This window comes from Schistocerca nitens, chromosome 2, assembly GCF_023898315.1.
Source record: "Schistocerca nitens isolate TAMUIC-IGC-003100 chromosome 2, iqSchNite1.1, whole genome shotgun sequence".
Lineage (NCBI taxonomy): Eukaryota > Metazoa > Arthropoda > Insecta > Orthoptera > Acrididae > Schistocerca > Schistocerca nitens.
In genome coordinates, this window is record NC_064615.1 from 367925175 (window position 1) to 367940450 (window position 15276).

The 15276-nt window shown below is 48.9% G+C and overlaps 13 non-coding genes across 13 annotated transcripts; 7 read left to right on the forward strand and 6 right to left on the reverse strand.

Moving 5' to 3' along the window:
* The first annotated feature begins 1224 nt into the window (after positions 1-1224).
* Positions 1225-1297, forward strand: Trnav-aac (transfer RNA valine (anticodon AAC)). The gene has a single exon. It is a non-coding gene; the product is annotated as a tRNA-Val (tRNA).
* Positions 1298-1514: 217 nt separating this feature from the next.
* On the reverse strand, positions 1515-1586 carry Trnap-cgg (transfer RNA proline (anticodon CGG)). The gene has a single exon. It is a non-coding gene; the product is annotated as a tRNA-Pro (tRNA).
* Positions 1587-1820: 234 nt separating this feature from the next.
* Trnav-uac (transfer RNA valine (anticodon UAC)) lies at positions 1821-1893 on the forward strand. Its single transcript has one exon. It is a non-coding gene; the product is annotated as a tRNA-Val (tRNA).
* Positions 1894-2528: 635 nt separating this feature from the next.
* On the reverse strand, positions 2529-2600 carry Trnap-ugg (transfer RNA proline (anticodon UGG)). Its single transcript has one exon. It is a non-coding gene; the product is annotated as a tRNA-Pro (tRNA).
* A 1413-nt stretch (positions 2601-4013) lies between these two features.
* Trnav-aac (transfer RNA valine (anticodon AAC)) lies at positions 4014-4086 on the forward strand. Its single transcript has one exon. It is a non-coding gene; the product is annotated as a tRNA-Val (tRNA).
* Positions 4087-4303: 217 nt separating this feature from the next.
* On the reverse strand, positions 4304-4375 carry Trnap-cgg (transfer RNA proline (anticodon CGG)). The gene has a single exon. It is a non-coding gene; the product is annotated as a tRNA-Pro (tRNA).
* Positions 4376-4609: 234 nt separating this feature from the next.
* Positions 4610-4682, forward strand: Trnav-uac (transfer RNA valine (anticodon UAC)). The gene has a single exon. It is a non-coding gene; the product is annotated as a tRNA-Val (tRNA).
* Positions 4683-5317: 635 nt separating this feature from the next.
* Trnap-ugg (transfer RNA proline (anticodon UGG)) lies at positions 5318-5389 on the reverse strand. Its single transcript has one exon. It is a non-coding gene; the product is annotated as a tRNA-Pro (tRNA).
* A 1413-nt stretch (positions 5390-6802) lies between these two features.
* On the forward strand, positions 6803-6875 carry Trnav-aac (transfer RNA valine (anticodon AAC)). Its single transcript has one exon. It is a non-coding gene; the product is annotated as a tRNA-Val (tRNA).
* Positions 6876-7092: 217 nt separating this feature from the next.
* Positions 7093-7164, reverse strand: Trnap-cgg (transfer RNA proline (anticodon CGG)). The gene has a single exon. It is a non-coding gene; the product is annotated as a tRNA-Pro (tRNA).
* Positions 7165-7398: 234 nt separating this feature from the next.
* On the forward strand, positions 7399-7471 carry Trnav-uac (transfer RNA valine (anticodon UAC)). The gene has a single exon. It is a non-coding gene; the product is annotated as a tRNA-Val (tRNA).
* Positions 7472-8106: 635 nt separating this feature from the next.
* On the reverse strand, positions 8107-8178 carry Trnap-ugg (transfer RNA proline (anticodon UGG)). The gene has a single exon. It is a non-coding gene; the product is annotated as a tRNA-Pro (tRNA).
* Positions 8179-9591: 1413 nt separating this feature from the next.
* Trnav-aac (transfer RNA valine (anticodon AAC)) lies at positions 9592-9664 on the forward strand. The gene has a single exon. It is a non-coding gene; the product is annotated as a tRNA-Val (tRNA).
* Positions 9665-15276: the final 5612 nt, after the last annotated feature.

The following is a 15276-nucleotide window of genomic DNA, read 5'->3' on the forward strand; positions in this document are numbered from 1 at the left end:
CATGTGGTTTCTCAGTGTCAAGGGAAGGCAAATGCAATAAACAAAAGAACATCGGGAATCCGAAACACCAACTCATAACGAAAAGATTGCGGAATAGACTGCAAGCAAAACCTCCAGAAGACGACTCCTGAAGGCGTCGGTGCCGTAAGAATTATTCCGTGCAGCAACGATCATCTAGGAAGTGTGTCGCTCCACCACACAACTTTTTTTGATATTGTTTTACCTAAATTTCCATTACCTGTTCGTTACAAGAATGCCGTGTGGCTTTCACCCGGTCTGCTTCGTCCAGCAGCGATAGTAGTAAGTAAATAGACCACAGTATCATTAAAAGTAGGTCAGACACAAAAATAGGAGTTGCGTGTAGGTCATGTTATTCTGCTTTCAAATGCATTTGTCTGGCTGGGAGTAGTGGCGTACTCCTGTAATCCATGCGTCCGGGAGGCCGTTGTTGTGGGAGAGATCCGGGAACAACTACAGATTCGGCCGTTTCATCAGCTCAGGAACGACCGCGATGCTCTCATCGAGCTCTGCAGATTGACCAGATTGCAGTGCGGAATTTTCGGCTAGTGGTGGCTCGGGGTTAAGAGAAGTCGAGAGCTGTGAGCAAAACTACATCGGGAAACCGAAACGGACGACTCATAACGAAAAGATTGCGAGATGTACTGCGAAAGCAAAACATCGAGAAGACGAACTCTGAAGCCGTGGCTGCCTTAACAATCATTCCGTGCAGCAACGATAATCTGGGAAGAGCGAGGAGTGGGTACCGCTCGACCACACAACAAATTTTATATAATGTTCTACTTATTCTACATTTGCGTTTCCAGATCATCACTAAAATACTGTGTGATTTACACGTGGTTTGCTTCTTCGGCGCGCCAGCGGTGGTCTGTCGGGGCCTCCGTGTAGAGCTACCGCTGAGCCCAGGCTCCCTGCTGCTAACGAAGTGATTGCTTTTGATGACATCATTTGCAATAGCGACTGCGCGAATTGACGGTACCTCGTACGGAAAGCAAGAGTAGCTGATGCTACTGAGGACTCGGCCGCGAGCAATTCCGACGACTTGTTGGGCTCTTATTCGTGATGGCATTCAGACAGGCAACGGTGCTGTCGATTGTTGCATACAAATGAGAAATACCTGCATTGTGCGTTTCCGCAAAGTGATTTTTACGCCAAAGTTGCGATCGTCCTACAAGTTGTGTCAGATGTGGAGCTCAGAGCGTAGCAGTTTCCGTGGTGTAGCGGTTATCACGTCTGCCTAACACGCAGAAGGTCCCCAGTTCGATTGCGGGCGGAAACACTTTTTCGTCGCACTCAACAAGACACTTGCTACAATCTCTACTGTGACCATTTAAATCAATTTCAAACGTCCCACCACCAGGGTGCAGATGGCTCAAATGATACATGAAACTCTTTCAGAATCGGCCACTTGGTTTTTGTGCTTACCTGGAGGGCTGGGAAAATGCGGAACAGCCGCCGGCATGCCGGTAGTTGCCACACGTTTGCACAAAACGCAAGGGCTCGTCCGGGATTTGAACCCGGGACCTCCTGCACCCGAAGCAGGAATCATACCCCTAGACCAACGAGCCTGTTCGTTACGGCTAAGCGCTGCACATGACTGACGCCTCCGTTCTTGGTATCACCATGCAGAGCTGCTGCTCACCCAGCGTTCTCCCTGGCTGTTGCGGTTTGATTGTTTTTATCGATGTCTTCTACTATAGCATCTTCTAGAATCGGACGGAGTTGGTAGCCGATGCCCTTGCTTAAGCAGGAAAAATCTGTTGCTACTACGGGTTTCCAGGTAGCACAGCAGCAGAGCCGTCGTTTCCGTGGTGTAGCGGTTATCACGTCTGCTTTACACGCGGAAGGTCCCCGGTTCGATCCCGGGCGGAAGCAAGACTTTTTTAAACCCGTTTTCGGATTCCATTTCCGAGAGAACGTCACGTCTGCGTATGCAGGGATAATAAATGTCGTGTGCTACACGGATATCGCGTCATTTTACTGTCAAATGCTCTTGCTCCCATAGTGCACCGGTATTCAGTAACTCAGAACGCTCGTAGCTCCATTCTGGCCGGCAAAATTTATAATCCATTTCTTCAGGACTACTTCAAGTGCGCTTCATACTGGCTTTCCAGAGCTTACTGCACTCGCCTTGTCACAGCTCTGTTGAAGTGTGAAGGTAACTAATACTGGGAAACTCTTATCTACGCTCAGTTTTGTATCCCACCCTTTGGTTGTCGTCGTCGCTAATCAGATGAAGGTAGACTGCTCCACGATTGAGCTTCGTCTCCACTCACGGTGCACATGTCCTGCAAAGACAACCTTTCTTTTCCGTTGCATGCAAGATTACTGTCGGCTCTTCTACAGCAATCGACCTATGTAATTTACTGGTGTCAGATTCTTGCCATACCGAACGGTCCCTTCATGACCGTAGTGCTACACAAAGCGTGCTGCGGCAGGCATTTGTTCTTCATTGCAGAGCTGCAAACGTGGGTGAGCTCCACCTACTCTTCCGCACGGTCAAAACGGCAGGGCTCGTCCGGGATTTGAACCCGGGACCTCCTGCACCCAAAGCAGGAATCATACCCCTAGACCAACGAGCCAACTGCTGGTAGCGATGAAGGTCATCCCAAGCAGTCCAGCTCCGAGGAACTTTCATGTAAATCAGAAAGAATACCGCTTTCTGAAGGCAGCGCTCACCACTGTTGGGAAGAATATTAAAGGCAATGAATATAGAGTGAATAATTTCATCGCGCTCTGCAGATGAACAGACGGTGGTGTTTCACTTTCGTCATGTGGTTTCTCAGTGTCAAGGGAAGGCAAATGCAATAAACAAAAGAACATCGGGAATCCGAAACACCAACTCATAACGAAAAGATTGCGGAGTAGACTGCAAGCAAAACCTCCAGAAGACGACTCCTGAAGGCGTCGGTGCCGTAAGAATTATTCCGTGCAGCAACGATCATCTAGGAAGTGTGTCGCTCCACCACACAACTTTTTTTGATATTGTTTTACCTAAATTTCCATTACCTGTTCGTTACAAGAATGCCCTGTGGCTTTCACCCGGTCTGCTTCGTCCAGCAGCGATAGTAGTAAGTAAATAGACCACAGTATCATTAAAAGTAGGTCAGACACAAAAATAGGAGTTGCGTGTAGGTCATGTTATTCTGCTTTCAAATGCATTTGTCTGGCTGGGAGTAGTGGCGTACTCCTGTAATCCATGCGTCCGGGAGGCCGTTGTTGTGGGAGAGATCTGGGAACAACTACAGATTCGGCCGTTTCATCAGCTCAGGAACGACCGCGATGCTCTCATCGAGCTCTGCAGATTGACCAGATTGCAGTGCGGAATTTTCGGCTAGTGGTGGCTCGGGGTTAAGAGAAGTCGAGAGCTGTGAGCAAAACTACATCGGGAAACCGAAACGGACGACTCATAACGAAAAGATTGCGAGATGTACTGCGAAAGCAAAACATCGAGAAGACGAACTCTGAAGCCGTGGCTGCCTTAACAATCATTCCGTGCAGCAACGATAATCTGGGAAGAGCGAGGAGTGGGTACCGCTCGACCACACAACAAATTTTATATAATGTTCTACTTATTCTACATTTGCGTTTCCAGATCATCACTAAAATACTGTGTGATTTACACGTGGTTTGCTTCTTCGGCGCGCCAGCGGTGGTCTGTCGGGGCCTCCGTGTAGAGCTACCGCTGAGCCCAGGCTCCCTGCTGCTAACGAAGTGATTGCTTTTGATGACATCATTTGCAATAGCGACTGCGCGAATTGACGGTACCTCGTACGGAAAGCAAGAGTAGCTGATGCTACTGAGGACTCGGCCGCGAGCAATTCCGACGACTTGTTGGGCTCTTATTCGTGATGGCATTCAGACAGGCAACGGTGCTGTCGATTGTTGCATACAAATGAGAAATACCTGCATTGTGCGTTTCCGCAAAGTGATTTTTACGCCAAAGTTGCGATCGTCCTACAAGTTGTGTCAGATGTGGAGCTCAGAGCGTAGCAGTTTCCGTGGTGTAGCGGTTATCACGTCTGCCTAACACGCAGAAGGTCCCCAGTTCGATTGCGGGCGGAAACACTTTTTCGTCGCACTCAACAAGACACTTGCTACAATCTCTACTGTGACCATTTAAATCAATTTCAAACGTCCCACCACCAGGGTGCAGATGGCTCAAATGATACATGAAACTCTTTCAGAATCGGCCACTTGGTTTTTGTGCTTACCTGGAGGGCTGGGAAAATGCGGAACAGCCGCCGGCATGCCGGTAGTTGCCACACGTTTGCACAAAACGCAAGGGCTCGTCCGGGATTTGAACCCGGGACCTCCTGCACCCGAAGCAGGAATCATACCCCTAGACCAACGAGCCTGTTCGTTACGGCTAAGCGCTGCACATGACTGACGCCTCCGTTCTTGGTATCACCATGCAGAGCTGCTGCTCACCCAGCGTTCTCCCTGGCTGTTGCGGTTTGATTGTTTTTATCGATGTCTTCTACTATAGCATCTTCTAGAATCGGACGGAGTTGGTAGCCGATGCCCTTGCTTAAGCAGGAAAAATCTGTTGCTACTACGGGTTTCCAGGTAGCACAGCAGCAGAGCCGTCGTTTCCGTGGTGTAGCGGTTATCACGTCTGCTTTACACGCGGAAGGTCCCCGGTTCGATCCCGGGCGGAAGCAAGACTTTTTTAAACCCGTTTTCGGATTCCATTTCCGAGAGAACGTCACGTCTGCGTATGCAGGGATAATAAATGTCGTGTGCTACACGGATATCGCGTCATTTTACTGTCAAATGCTCTTGCTCCCATAGTGCACCGGTATTCAGTAACTCAGAACGCTCGTAGCTCCATTCTGGCCGGCAAAATTTATAATCCATTTCTTCAGGACTACTTCAAGTGCGCTTCATACTGGCTTTCCAGAGCTTACTGCACTCGCCTTGTCACAGCTCTGTTGAAGTGTGAAGGTAACTAATACTGGGAAACTCTTATCTACGCTCAGTTTTGTATCCCACCCTTTGGTTGTCGTCGTCGCTAATCAGATGAAGGTAGACTGCTCCACGATTGAGCTTCGTCTCCACTCACGGTGCACATGTCCTGCAAAGACAACCTTTCTTTTCCGTTGCATGCAAGATTACTGTCGGCTCTTCTACAGCAATCGACCTATGTAATTTACTGGTGTCAGATTCTTGCCATACCGAACGGTCCCTTCATGACCGTAGTGCTACACAAAGCGTGCTGCGGCAGGCATTTGTTCTTCATTGCAGAGCTGCAAACGTGGGTGAGCTCCACCTACTCTTCCGCACGGTCAAAACGGCAGGGCTCGTCCGGGATTTGAACCCGGGACCTCCTGCACCCAAAGCAGGAATCATACCCCTAGACCAACGAGCCAACTGCTGGTAGCGATGAAGGTCATCCCAAGCAGTCCAGCTCCGAGGAACTTTCATGTAAATCAGAAAGAATACCGCTTTCTGAAGGCAGCGCTCACCACTGTTGGGAAGAATATTAAAGGCAATGAATATAGAGTGAATAATTTCATCGCGCTCTGCAGATGAACAGACGGTGGTGTTTCACTTTCGTCATGTGGTTTCTCAGTGTCAAGGGAAGGCAAATGCAATAAACAAAAGAACATCGGGAATCCGAAACACCAACTCATAACGAAAAGATTGCGGAGTAGACTGCAAGCAAAACCTCCAGAAGACGACTCCTGAAGGCGTCGGTGCCGTAAGAATTATTCCGTGCAGCAACGATCATCTAGGAAGTGTGTCGCTCCACCACACAACTTTTTTTGATATTGTTTTACCTAAATTTCCATTACCTGTTCGTTACAAGAATGCCCTGTGGCTTTCACCCGGTCTGCTTCGTCCAGCAGCGATAGTAGTAAGTAAATAGACCACAGTATCATTAAAAGTAGGTCAGACACAAAAATAGGAGTTGCGTGTAGGTCATGTTATTCTGCTTTCAAATGCATTTGTCTGGCTGGGAGTAGTGGCGTACTCCTGTAATCCATGCGTCCGGGAGGCCGTTGTTGTGGGAGAGATCTGGGAACAACTACAGATTCGGCCGTTTCATCAGCTCAGGAACGACCGCGATGCTCTCATCGAGCTCTGCAGATTGACCAGATTGCAGTGCGGAATTTTCGGCTAGTGGTGGCTCGGGGTTAAGAGAAGTCGAGAGCTGTGAGCAAAACTACATCGGGAAACCGAAACGGACGACTCATAACGAAAAGATTGCGAGATGTACTGCGAAAGCAAAACTTCGAGAAGACGAACTCTGAAGCCGTAGCTGCCTTAACAATCATTCCGTGCAGCAACGATAATCTGGGAAGAGCGAGGAGTGGGTACCGCTCGACCACACAACAAATTTTATATAATGTTCTACTTATTCTACATTTGCGTTTCCGGATCATCACTAAAATACTGTGTGATTTACACGTGGTTTGCTTCTTCGGCGCGCCAGCGGTGGTCTGTCGGGGCCTCCATGTAGAGCTACCGCTGAGCCCAGGCTCCCTGCTGCTAACGAAGTGATTGCTTTTGATGACATCATTTGCAATAGCGACTGCGCGAATTGACGGTACCTCGTACGGAAAGCAAGAGTAGCTGATGCTACTGAGGACTCGGCCGCGAGCAATTCCGACGACTTGTTGGGCTCTTATTCGTGATGGCATTCAGACAGGCAACGGTGCTGTCGATTGTTGCATACAAATGAGAAATACCTGCATTGTGCGTTTCCGCAAAGTGATTTTTACGCCAAAGTTGCGATCGTCCTACAAGTTGTGTCAGATGTGGAGCTCAGAGCGTAGCAGTTTCCGTGGTGTAGCGGTTATCACGTCTGCCTAACACGCAGAAGGTCCCCAGTTCGATTGCGGGCGGAAACACTTTTTCGTCGCACTCAACAAGACACTTGCTACAATCTCTCCTGTGACCATTTAAATCAATTTCAAACGTCCCACCACCAGGGTGCAGATGGCTCAAATGATACATGAAACTCTTTCAGAATCGGCCACTTGGTTTTTGTGCTTACCTGGAGGGCTGGGAAAATGCGGAACAGCCGCCGGCATGCCGGTAGTTGCCACACGTTTGCACAAAACGCAAGGGCTCGTCCGGGATTTGAACCCGGAACCTCCTGCACCCGAAGCAGGAATCATACCCCTAGACCAACGAGCCTGTTCGTTACGGCTAAGCGCTGCACATGACTGACGCCTCCGTTCTTGGTATCACCATGCAGAGCTGCTGCTCACCCAGCGTTCTCCCTGGCTGTTGCGGTTTGATTGTTTTTATCGATGTCTTCTACTATAGCATCTTCTAGAATCGGACGGAGTTGGTAGCCGATGCCCTTGCTTACGCAGGAAAAATCTGTTGCTACTACGGGTTTCCAGGTAGCACAGCAGCAGAGCCGTCGTTTCCGTGGTGTAGCGGTTATCACGTCTGCTTTACACGCGGAAGGTCCCCGGTTCGATCCCGGGCGGAAGCAAGACTTTTTTAAACCCGTTTTCGGATTCCATTTCCGAGAGAACGTCACGTCTGCGTATGCAGGGATAATAAATGTCGTGTGCTACACGGATATCGCGTCATTTTACTGTCAAATGCTCTTGCTCCCATAGTGCACCGGTATTCAGTAACTCAGAACGCTCGTAGCTCCATTCTGGCCGGCAAAATTTATAATCCATTTCTTCAGGACTACTTCAAGTGCGCTTCATACTGGCTTTCCAGAGCTTACTGCACTCGCCTTGTCACAGCTCTGTTGAAGTGTGAAGGTAACTAATACTGGGAAACTCTTATCTACGCTCAGTTTTGTATCCCACCCTTTGGTTGTCGTCGTCGCTAATCAGATGAAGGTAGACTGCTCCACGATTGAGCTTCGTCTCCACTCACGGTGCACATGTCCTGCAAAGACAACCTTTCTTTTCCGTTGCATGCAAGATTACTGTCGGCTCTTCTACAGCAATCGACCTATGTAATTTACTGGTGTCAGATTCTTGCCATACCGAACGGTCCCTTCATGACCGTAGTGCTACACAAAGCGTGCTGCGGCAGGCATTTGTTCTTCATTGCAGAGCTGCAAACGTGGGTGAGCTCCACCTACTCTTCCGCACGGTCAAAACGGCAGGGCTCGTCCGGGATTTGAACCCGGGACCTCCTGCACCCAAAGCAGGAATCATACCCCTAGACCAACGAGCCAACTGCTGGTAGCGTTGAAGGTCATCCCAAGCAGTCCAGCTCCGAGGAACTTTCATGTAAATCAGAAAGAATACCGCTTTCTGAAGGCAGCGCTCACCACTGTTGGGAAGAATATTAAAGGCAATGAATATAGAGTGAATAATTCCATCGCGCTCTGCAGATGAACAGACGGTGGTGTTTCACTTTCGTCATGTGGTTTCTCAGTGTCAAGGGAAGGCAAATGCAATAAACAAAAGAACATCGGGAATCCGAAACACCAACTCATAACGAAAAGATTGCGGAATAGACTGCAAGCAAAACCTCCAGAAGACGACTCCTGAAGGCGTCGGTGCCGTAAGAATTATTCCGTGCAGCAACGATCATCTAGGAAGTGTGTCGCTCCACCACACAACTTTTTTTGATATTGTTTTACCTAAATTTCCATTACCTGTTCGTTACAAGAATGCCGTGTGGCTTTCACCCGGTCTGCTTCGTCCAGCAGCGATAGTAGTAAGTAAATAGACCACAGTATCATTAAAAGTAGGTCAGACACAAAAATAGGAGTTGCGTGTAGGTCATGTTATTCTGCTTTCAAATGCATTTGTCTGGCTGGGAGTAGTGGCGTACTCCTGTAATCCATGCGTCCGGGAGGCCGTTGTTGTGGGAGAGATCTGGGAACAACTACAGATTCGGCCGTTTCATCAGCTGAGGAACGACCGCGATGCTCTCATCGAGCTCTGCAGATTGACCAGATTGCAGTGCGGAATTTTCGGCTAGTGGTGGCTCGGGGTTAAGAGAAGTCGAGAGCTGTGAGCAAAACTACATCGGGAAACCGAAACGGACGACTCATAACGAAAAGATTGCGAGATGTACTGCGAAAGCAAAACTTCGAGAAGACGAACTCTGAAGCCGTAGCTGCCTTAACAATCATTCCGTGCAGCAACGATAATCTGGGAAGAGCGAGGAGTGGGTACCGCTCGACCACACAACAAATTTTATATAATGTTCTACTTATTCTACATTTGCGTTTCCAGATCATCACTAAAATACTGTGTGATTTACACGTGGTTTGCTTCTTCGGCGCGCCAGCGGTGGTCTGTCGGGGCCTCCGTGTAGAGCTACCGCTGAGCCCAGGCTCCCTGCTGCTAACGAAGTGATTGCTTTTGATGACATCATTTGCAATAGCGACTGCGCGAATTGACGGTACCTCGTACGGAAAGCAAGAGTAGCTGATGCTACTGAGGACTCGGCCGCGAGCAATTCCGGCGACTTGTTGGGCTCTTATTCGTGATGGCATTCAGACAGGCAACGGTGCTGTCGATTGTTGCATACAAATGAGAAATACCTGCATTGTGCCTTTCCGCAAAGTGATTTTTACGCCAAAGTTGCGATCGTCCTACAAGTTGTGTCAGATGTGGAGCTCAGAGCGTAGCAGTTTCCGTGGTGTAGCGGTTATCACGTCTGCCTAACACGCAGAAGGTCCCCAGTTCGATTGCGGGCGGAAACACTTTTTCGTCGCACTCAACAAGACACTTGCTACAATCTCTACTGTGACCATTTAAATCAATTTCAAACGTCCCACCACCAGGGTGCAGATGGCTCAAATGATACATGAAACTCTTTCAGAATCGGCCACTTGGTTTTTGTGCTTACCTGGAGGGCTGGGAAAATGCGGAACAGCCGCCGGCATGCCGGTAGTTGCCACACGTTTGCACAAAACGCAAGGGCTCGTCCGGGATTTGAACCCGGGACCTCCTGCACCCGAAGCAGGAATCATACCCCTTTTTTTTTTTTTTTTTTTTTTTTTTTTTTTTTTTTTTTTTGCCCCTTGTTTTAGACCAGTGCTTTACCACATTTTTTTTTCTTTCTTCCTTGTTCTCTTCGATTTACCTCTTGTTTCTTTTTCTTAGTTTATTGTTTTCATTGTGAAAAAGTTAGAGGTGACAGCGAGATTCAGGCCTGCGGAAGCAAAGTGGGCAGGGGTCGAAGTCTGAGGCCTGGCCACGATGACTCCACCGTCCTGTTTCCGAATGTCACCTGTACAAGGGCGTCGTACTATCCCCTACTGTCTTGGTTCTTGGTCTCTCGTTCGTTTTTCTTGTGCGCCCTAAAGGTCCACGAAATCCTCAGTCCTGGTATAGAGAAGAAAACATACATAAAAGCGGCAAATCCAGAAACAGTGTAAAAGAAAACGGCTCACACAGGTGACCTTAGCCAACACCCTCTCTTTCAAATGTCAGGCTAAGCATATTTGCAAAATCATCACGGAGGCCTGGCAATCGCAAGCGCTGCCAGTAAGCAGTAAACATGTACTGCCGAAACGCTAGGTGTCCATCCTCTTCATGACAACTGTTGACAAAATGTACGAAATGGCCAATCAACCACATGACGGTATTGAGCTTCGTTCGCGGAAAAAAGGAAGAATCGGGCCGGACGATGATGTCAATAGTATAAGAGGCTTCAGCAGACCTAGTGACAAAAGCAAGTTGTTTCCTGAGCCAACGCCAATTAGCAAGGTGCCCACAGCAGGTGAATCGATGCTCAAGGGTATCCAGGAGACCACACCGAGTACAGTTGTCCGTGTCAGAAAGACCAATACGGTGCAGACGTACATTGGTGGGGACCAAATTATTAATTACCCTATACCATGTTGACGCCACAGCCATAGAGTGGATCGGCAGACTAACATTCTTCCAGACGTTCCTCCAGGACACGGATGGAGACGCCAGTTCTATTGGATTGGGACCGGCCAGCCCCTCCCAGCGGGCAATCAAGCCCTTGGTCGTTGGCACCGGTCGTCGCATGAAGACGTCACCGAGGTAACTCACCGCAATGTAAAATTCCCGGATGTGTTTCAACTGAAAATTGAGGCGACCGACATCGACAGGTGGAGCAAGGCTCTCCGGACGCACTACAGTAAAAAGCCTGGATGTAATTGAAGTCACCTCTTGCGTAACAATTAGAGTCGTACGGCGGACGTACAAAGCAGACGCCTTGCGAGTAATGTCAGAGAGGCCCAAGCCTCCCGAAATACGCGGTTTCGTCATAACCTCGTAACGTAACTTGAATAGATGGCCCTTCCATATAAACCTGCTAGACAATTGGCGCAACCTTTTCGCCACCATCATGGGAAGTGGGAACAGCTGAGCAACATAATAAGCTTTACATAGAACGTAGGTGTCTAAGATTCTGACTTTTTGCAAAATGGTAGCAGAACGCTGCTCATGGACCATCAGAGCCCCCTGTATCTTCTCGGTGACAGATTTCCAATTAAGAGCCGCCATTTTTAGAGGACATCGATCAATGATAATCCCCAAGGACGTATGGCGATCGACAAAAGTGGCCCAAGGGACATCAGCATCGCGAAATCCCCGAATATCAAGGAACTTACATTTACCCTGATTGAGCCGCGCTCCAGAGACACGACAGTATGCATCAACTGCCCCTTTCAACAACGGGATATCATCACGTTGACGGAGGAGAACAACGACATCATCCGCATATGCCTTAACAGTGAGCTTCCCACCAGAGAGGGTCATACCCTGAAGCTTGAGAACAATAGTCCGTAGCAGCGGTTCCAGGGACAATACGAATAAAGACATAGAGAGCGGACTACCCTGAGGCACCCCGCGGCGGATAGCAATGGGCGGCGTCAGCTGCCCATTGACTGACACCCGAGCAGTTATTCCCCTATACAAATTGCCAAGAACACCACGTGAGGAAGCGTTAAAACCAATTGTACCTAAAACACGATCTAAAAACACATGACTGACGTGATCAAAAGCCTTATAAAAATCAAGGAAAGCAAAGGCACAATGTACGTTTGTAACCGCCGCAACCGAGATAACATCCCGATATTCGGCTACTGGGGTCAGAATAGATCTATCATGAAAACAACATTGATGTGCACCAATCACACCCCGAAGCAGAGAAGACAACCGGCTATTGAGCGCTCTAGCAGCTGTCTTGTAGTCAAAATTCAGCAATGTGAGCGGACGAAGATTGGCAGCAGATAAACGACCAGAGGACTTCGGAATTAAAACAATTTTCCCTACTTTAAAATCGGCAGGCACATCCATCCCCCTGACAATCTCATTTAAAATCTGCGTAAAAATGCCACCCAAAAGAGGCCAAAAACGGAGATAAAATTCTTTAGGCAGGCCGTCTGGACCCGGCGATTTACTGGACGGAGAGCGAGCAATAAAATCGAAAACATCATCTACCTGGAACTCCCGGAGAAATTCGCCGTTCGCGTCAGGCGCGATCGTCGCAGTTAGATCCCCAAGGACATCATCCGAAAGAGACTCACCAGAATCATCGGCAGAATAGAGACTAGCGTAATACTGATGGAGAGCACGAACCATTTCCTCCTGTGCAATAAGCTGCCGTCCATCATCCACCGTAAGAGAAGAGATGAAGGAGCGACGACGACGAGTCTGATGCCGTAGCAGGTGGTACAAGGAGGTCAGTTCACCTTCAACAAGAGAGTGAGGTTTAGACTTAACTCGCAGACCATCCAACTGTCGTCGTTTAAGGCTCAAGAGCTTGGCTTTAATACGACGAACATCATGGATCCGCAGAGGAGAGGTACCCGCCGCGTCATATAGTTCACGCAGGACAGAGTAGTAATATTCATACGTGTTCTTAAAATCACGCGCCCTTGCAGCACAGTAAAAAATCAAAGTGTGACGAATCTTGGGCTTGGCAAACGCAGTCCACCATACCAGCAAGGAGGGGTAACGCGGGACAGAGCGAAGACATCGCTCCCACACGGCACTTATAACATCATCTATAGCACTGTCGGCAAGGTGGGAAACATTTAACATCCACTGGGAACGATAAAGTTTTGCAGGTTGGTGACTAAGATTTATAGTTGCAGTAAAAGCACAATGGTCAGAAAAACTAGTAGGAATAACGTCGACAGAAAGAATTTTATCACATAAAAATTCAGAGAAGTAGAATCTGTCGAGTCTACTGCATGAGGACGCGGTAAAAAACGTATATTTCACCAGGGTGGGATATTTGTGTTCCCAAACGTCACGCAGATGCATCGTACGAACTAAGTCATGTAAATCGCGGCAATAATTAAAATTGGGAGACTGGTCTTCAGGGCGTAAAACACAATTAAAATCGCCTCCGAGCAGGAGACTCCGAGGACTCCGGCGCAAAAGATAAATAAGCTCTTCCTTATAAAAGCGCGATCGAGTCACAGTGTGACCCGAACCAGAGGGGGCATACAAAACAACGAGGCGGAGATCAAAAAGACGACAACCAATCCCACGGCCAGAGTCAAGGAATTCAATGTCAGTAATAGGAATGCCCTCTCGAAAGAAAAGAGCAGTTCCTGTTGAATATTCCGGCGCGACATTAAAAACAGTTTGAAATCCAGGTAGAGAGAGATCAGAAAACAACACTTCCTGCAAAAACACTACGTCCGCACAGGCGTCGTAAATAAACTGCCGCAAAGAGGCAATGCGAACGTCGGACTCAATACGGTTAACATTTAAGGTAAGAAAGGTGTATGCTTGAACCATAGAGAGAAAAGCGAGAGAGGAAATCACCTACAGCGACGCACCAACGTCACAGTCCATAGCAGGGGAGACGGAGGCATCCGAGGGAGGGGGACTGCTACCCCGTTCCGCGGATCCCTTACGCTTCGGTTTTTTACGAACAGCATTAACGTTCGGCTGAACGCGTAACTTGCGTCGGCTGACGGGCAAGGAAGCTTCAGCCGCCGGTGACGTAGGAGGGTCAAGTTCTGTATCCGACACCACCCGCGCCGGTCCACATGCGGGATCCGGGGTCGCGGGGGAAACATCCGACAAAACGGAATGGTCAACACCGACACTAGCATCCGGCAAACATGGACTGCACGGAGGCGAAACGTGAGCAGGAAGGTCCGAGGCCGCAAAGTTGGAAGGAAGCGGAGCAGCACCGCTGGCAGAGCTGTGGGGCAGCGAAGCAGGAAGTTGTTGCGGCTCCACTTGTTGTGACAACGAAGTCGGTTGGGAAGACGGCGCCAACCGGCCCGACCGACGATCCGACGCGAGAGAAGCCGCGTCGGAGGGCGGAGGGGCGCCAGCAGCCGCCACCGGAACCGCTACCTCAGGAGGGCAGGGAGCAGCTACAGTACACAGTGGCTCGGAGGATGCCGGTCGCTCGGACTGGGGCATCTCAGGGAGATCCTCATCCGTACTATTGCCATCGTGTGGGCGACGCCTCTTATTATTCAAAAGTGGCACACCCACCTGAGGGACAGACGGAACAACATCAGATTTAGCACGCAAAGGAGGAAATTCTGTGTCAGGGGTGCGCAAAACCTGTGGCGGGGCGCTACTACCAGTGGACTGTGCTACACCAAGAGCAGAACCACCTGCAACGAGTTCAGCGACCGTTAACTTGCGACGCTGTTCGAGAGAATTTTTTAAAACAAATACCCTCCGCGGACAGTCGGTACGCACGTGACCACTTTCATTGCACAAAAAACAGGTGCCAACCTGACCACTATATGTTACATGGACACGATATCCACCGATCTGCAGGTGAGATGGAATATTCTGCTTAACGTGCATTTCGACTGAACGAATACCACTGTAACATTGCAGGCGATGTTGGCTTGACCAGCGTTCAAGGCGAATGCTCTTTACATCACCATACTTTTGTAGACCCTCCTTAAGATAGACATTATCCACCTCCGGTGGAAGGTTGTAAACACGAACACTGGTGTACGTAATGGAAGCATTGGAAAGCAGCACGGTACTTACAGAATTATCCCGATGCCGAAAGAGAACTTGATGACCATATTTAGAAAGAATTTTATCAACCTGAAGTGGGTCCATAAACTTAACAAAGAAAACATACAGTTCGGTATCAAAATAAGCAGTGTGCACCTGATCCGAATGAACACCAAAGCTATCGACCAACCAGTCATGGATCTCAAGGGAACTAGGTTGCACATGGCGGGTTGACTTGTCAAAAGTAAAACTAACTGTAGCCTGACGAGGAATAACCTGGGACGACATTTTCAAACTATGCGGTCGAAACCGCTACACAAAACACACTGAAAGAAGGACAGAAAGTAACACAAGGTACGAAACTACGACGGAGAAACACTCACAG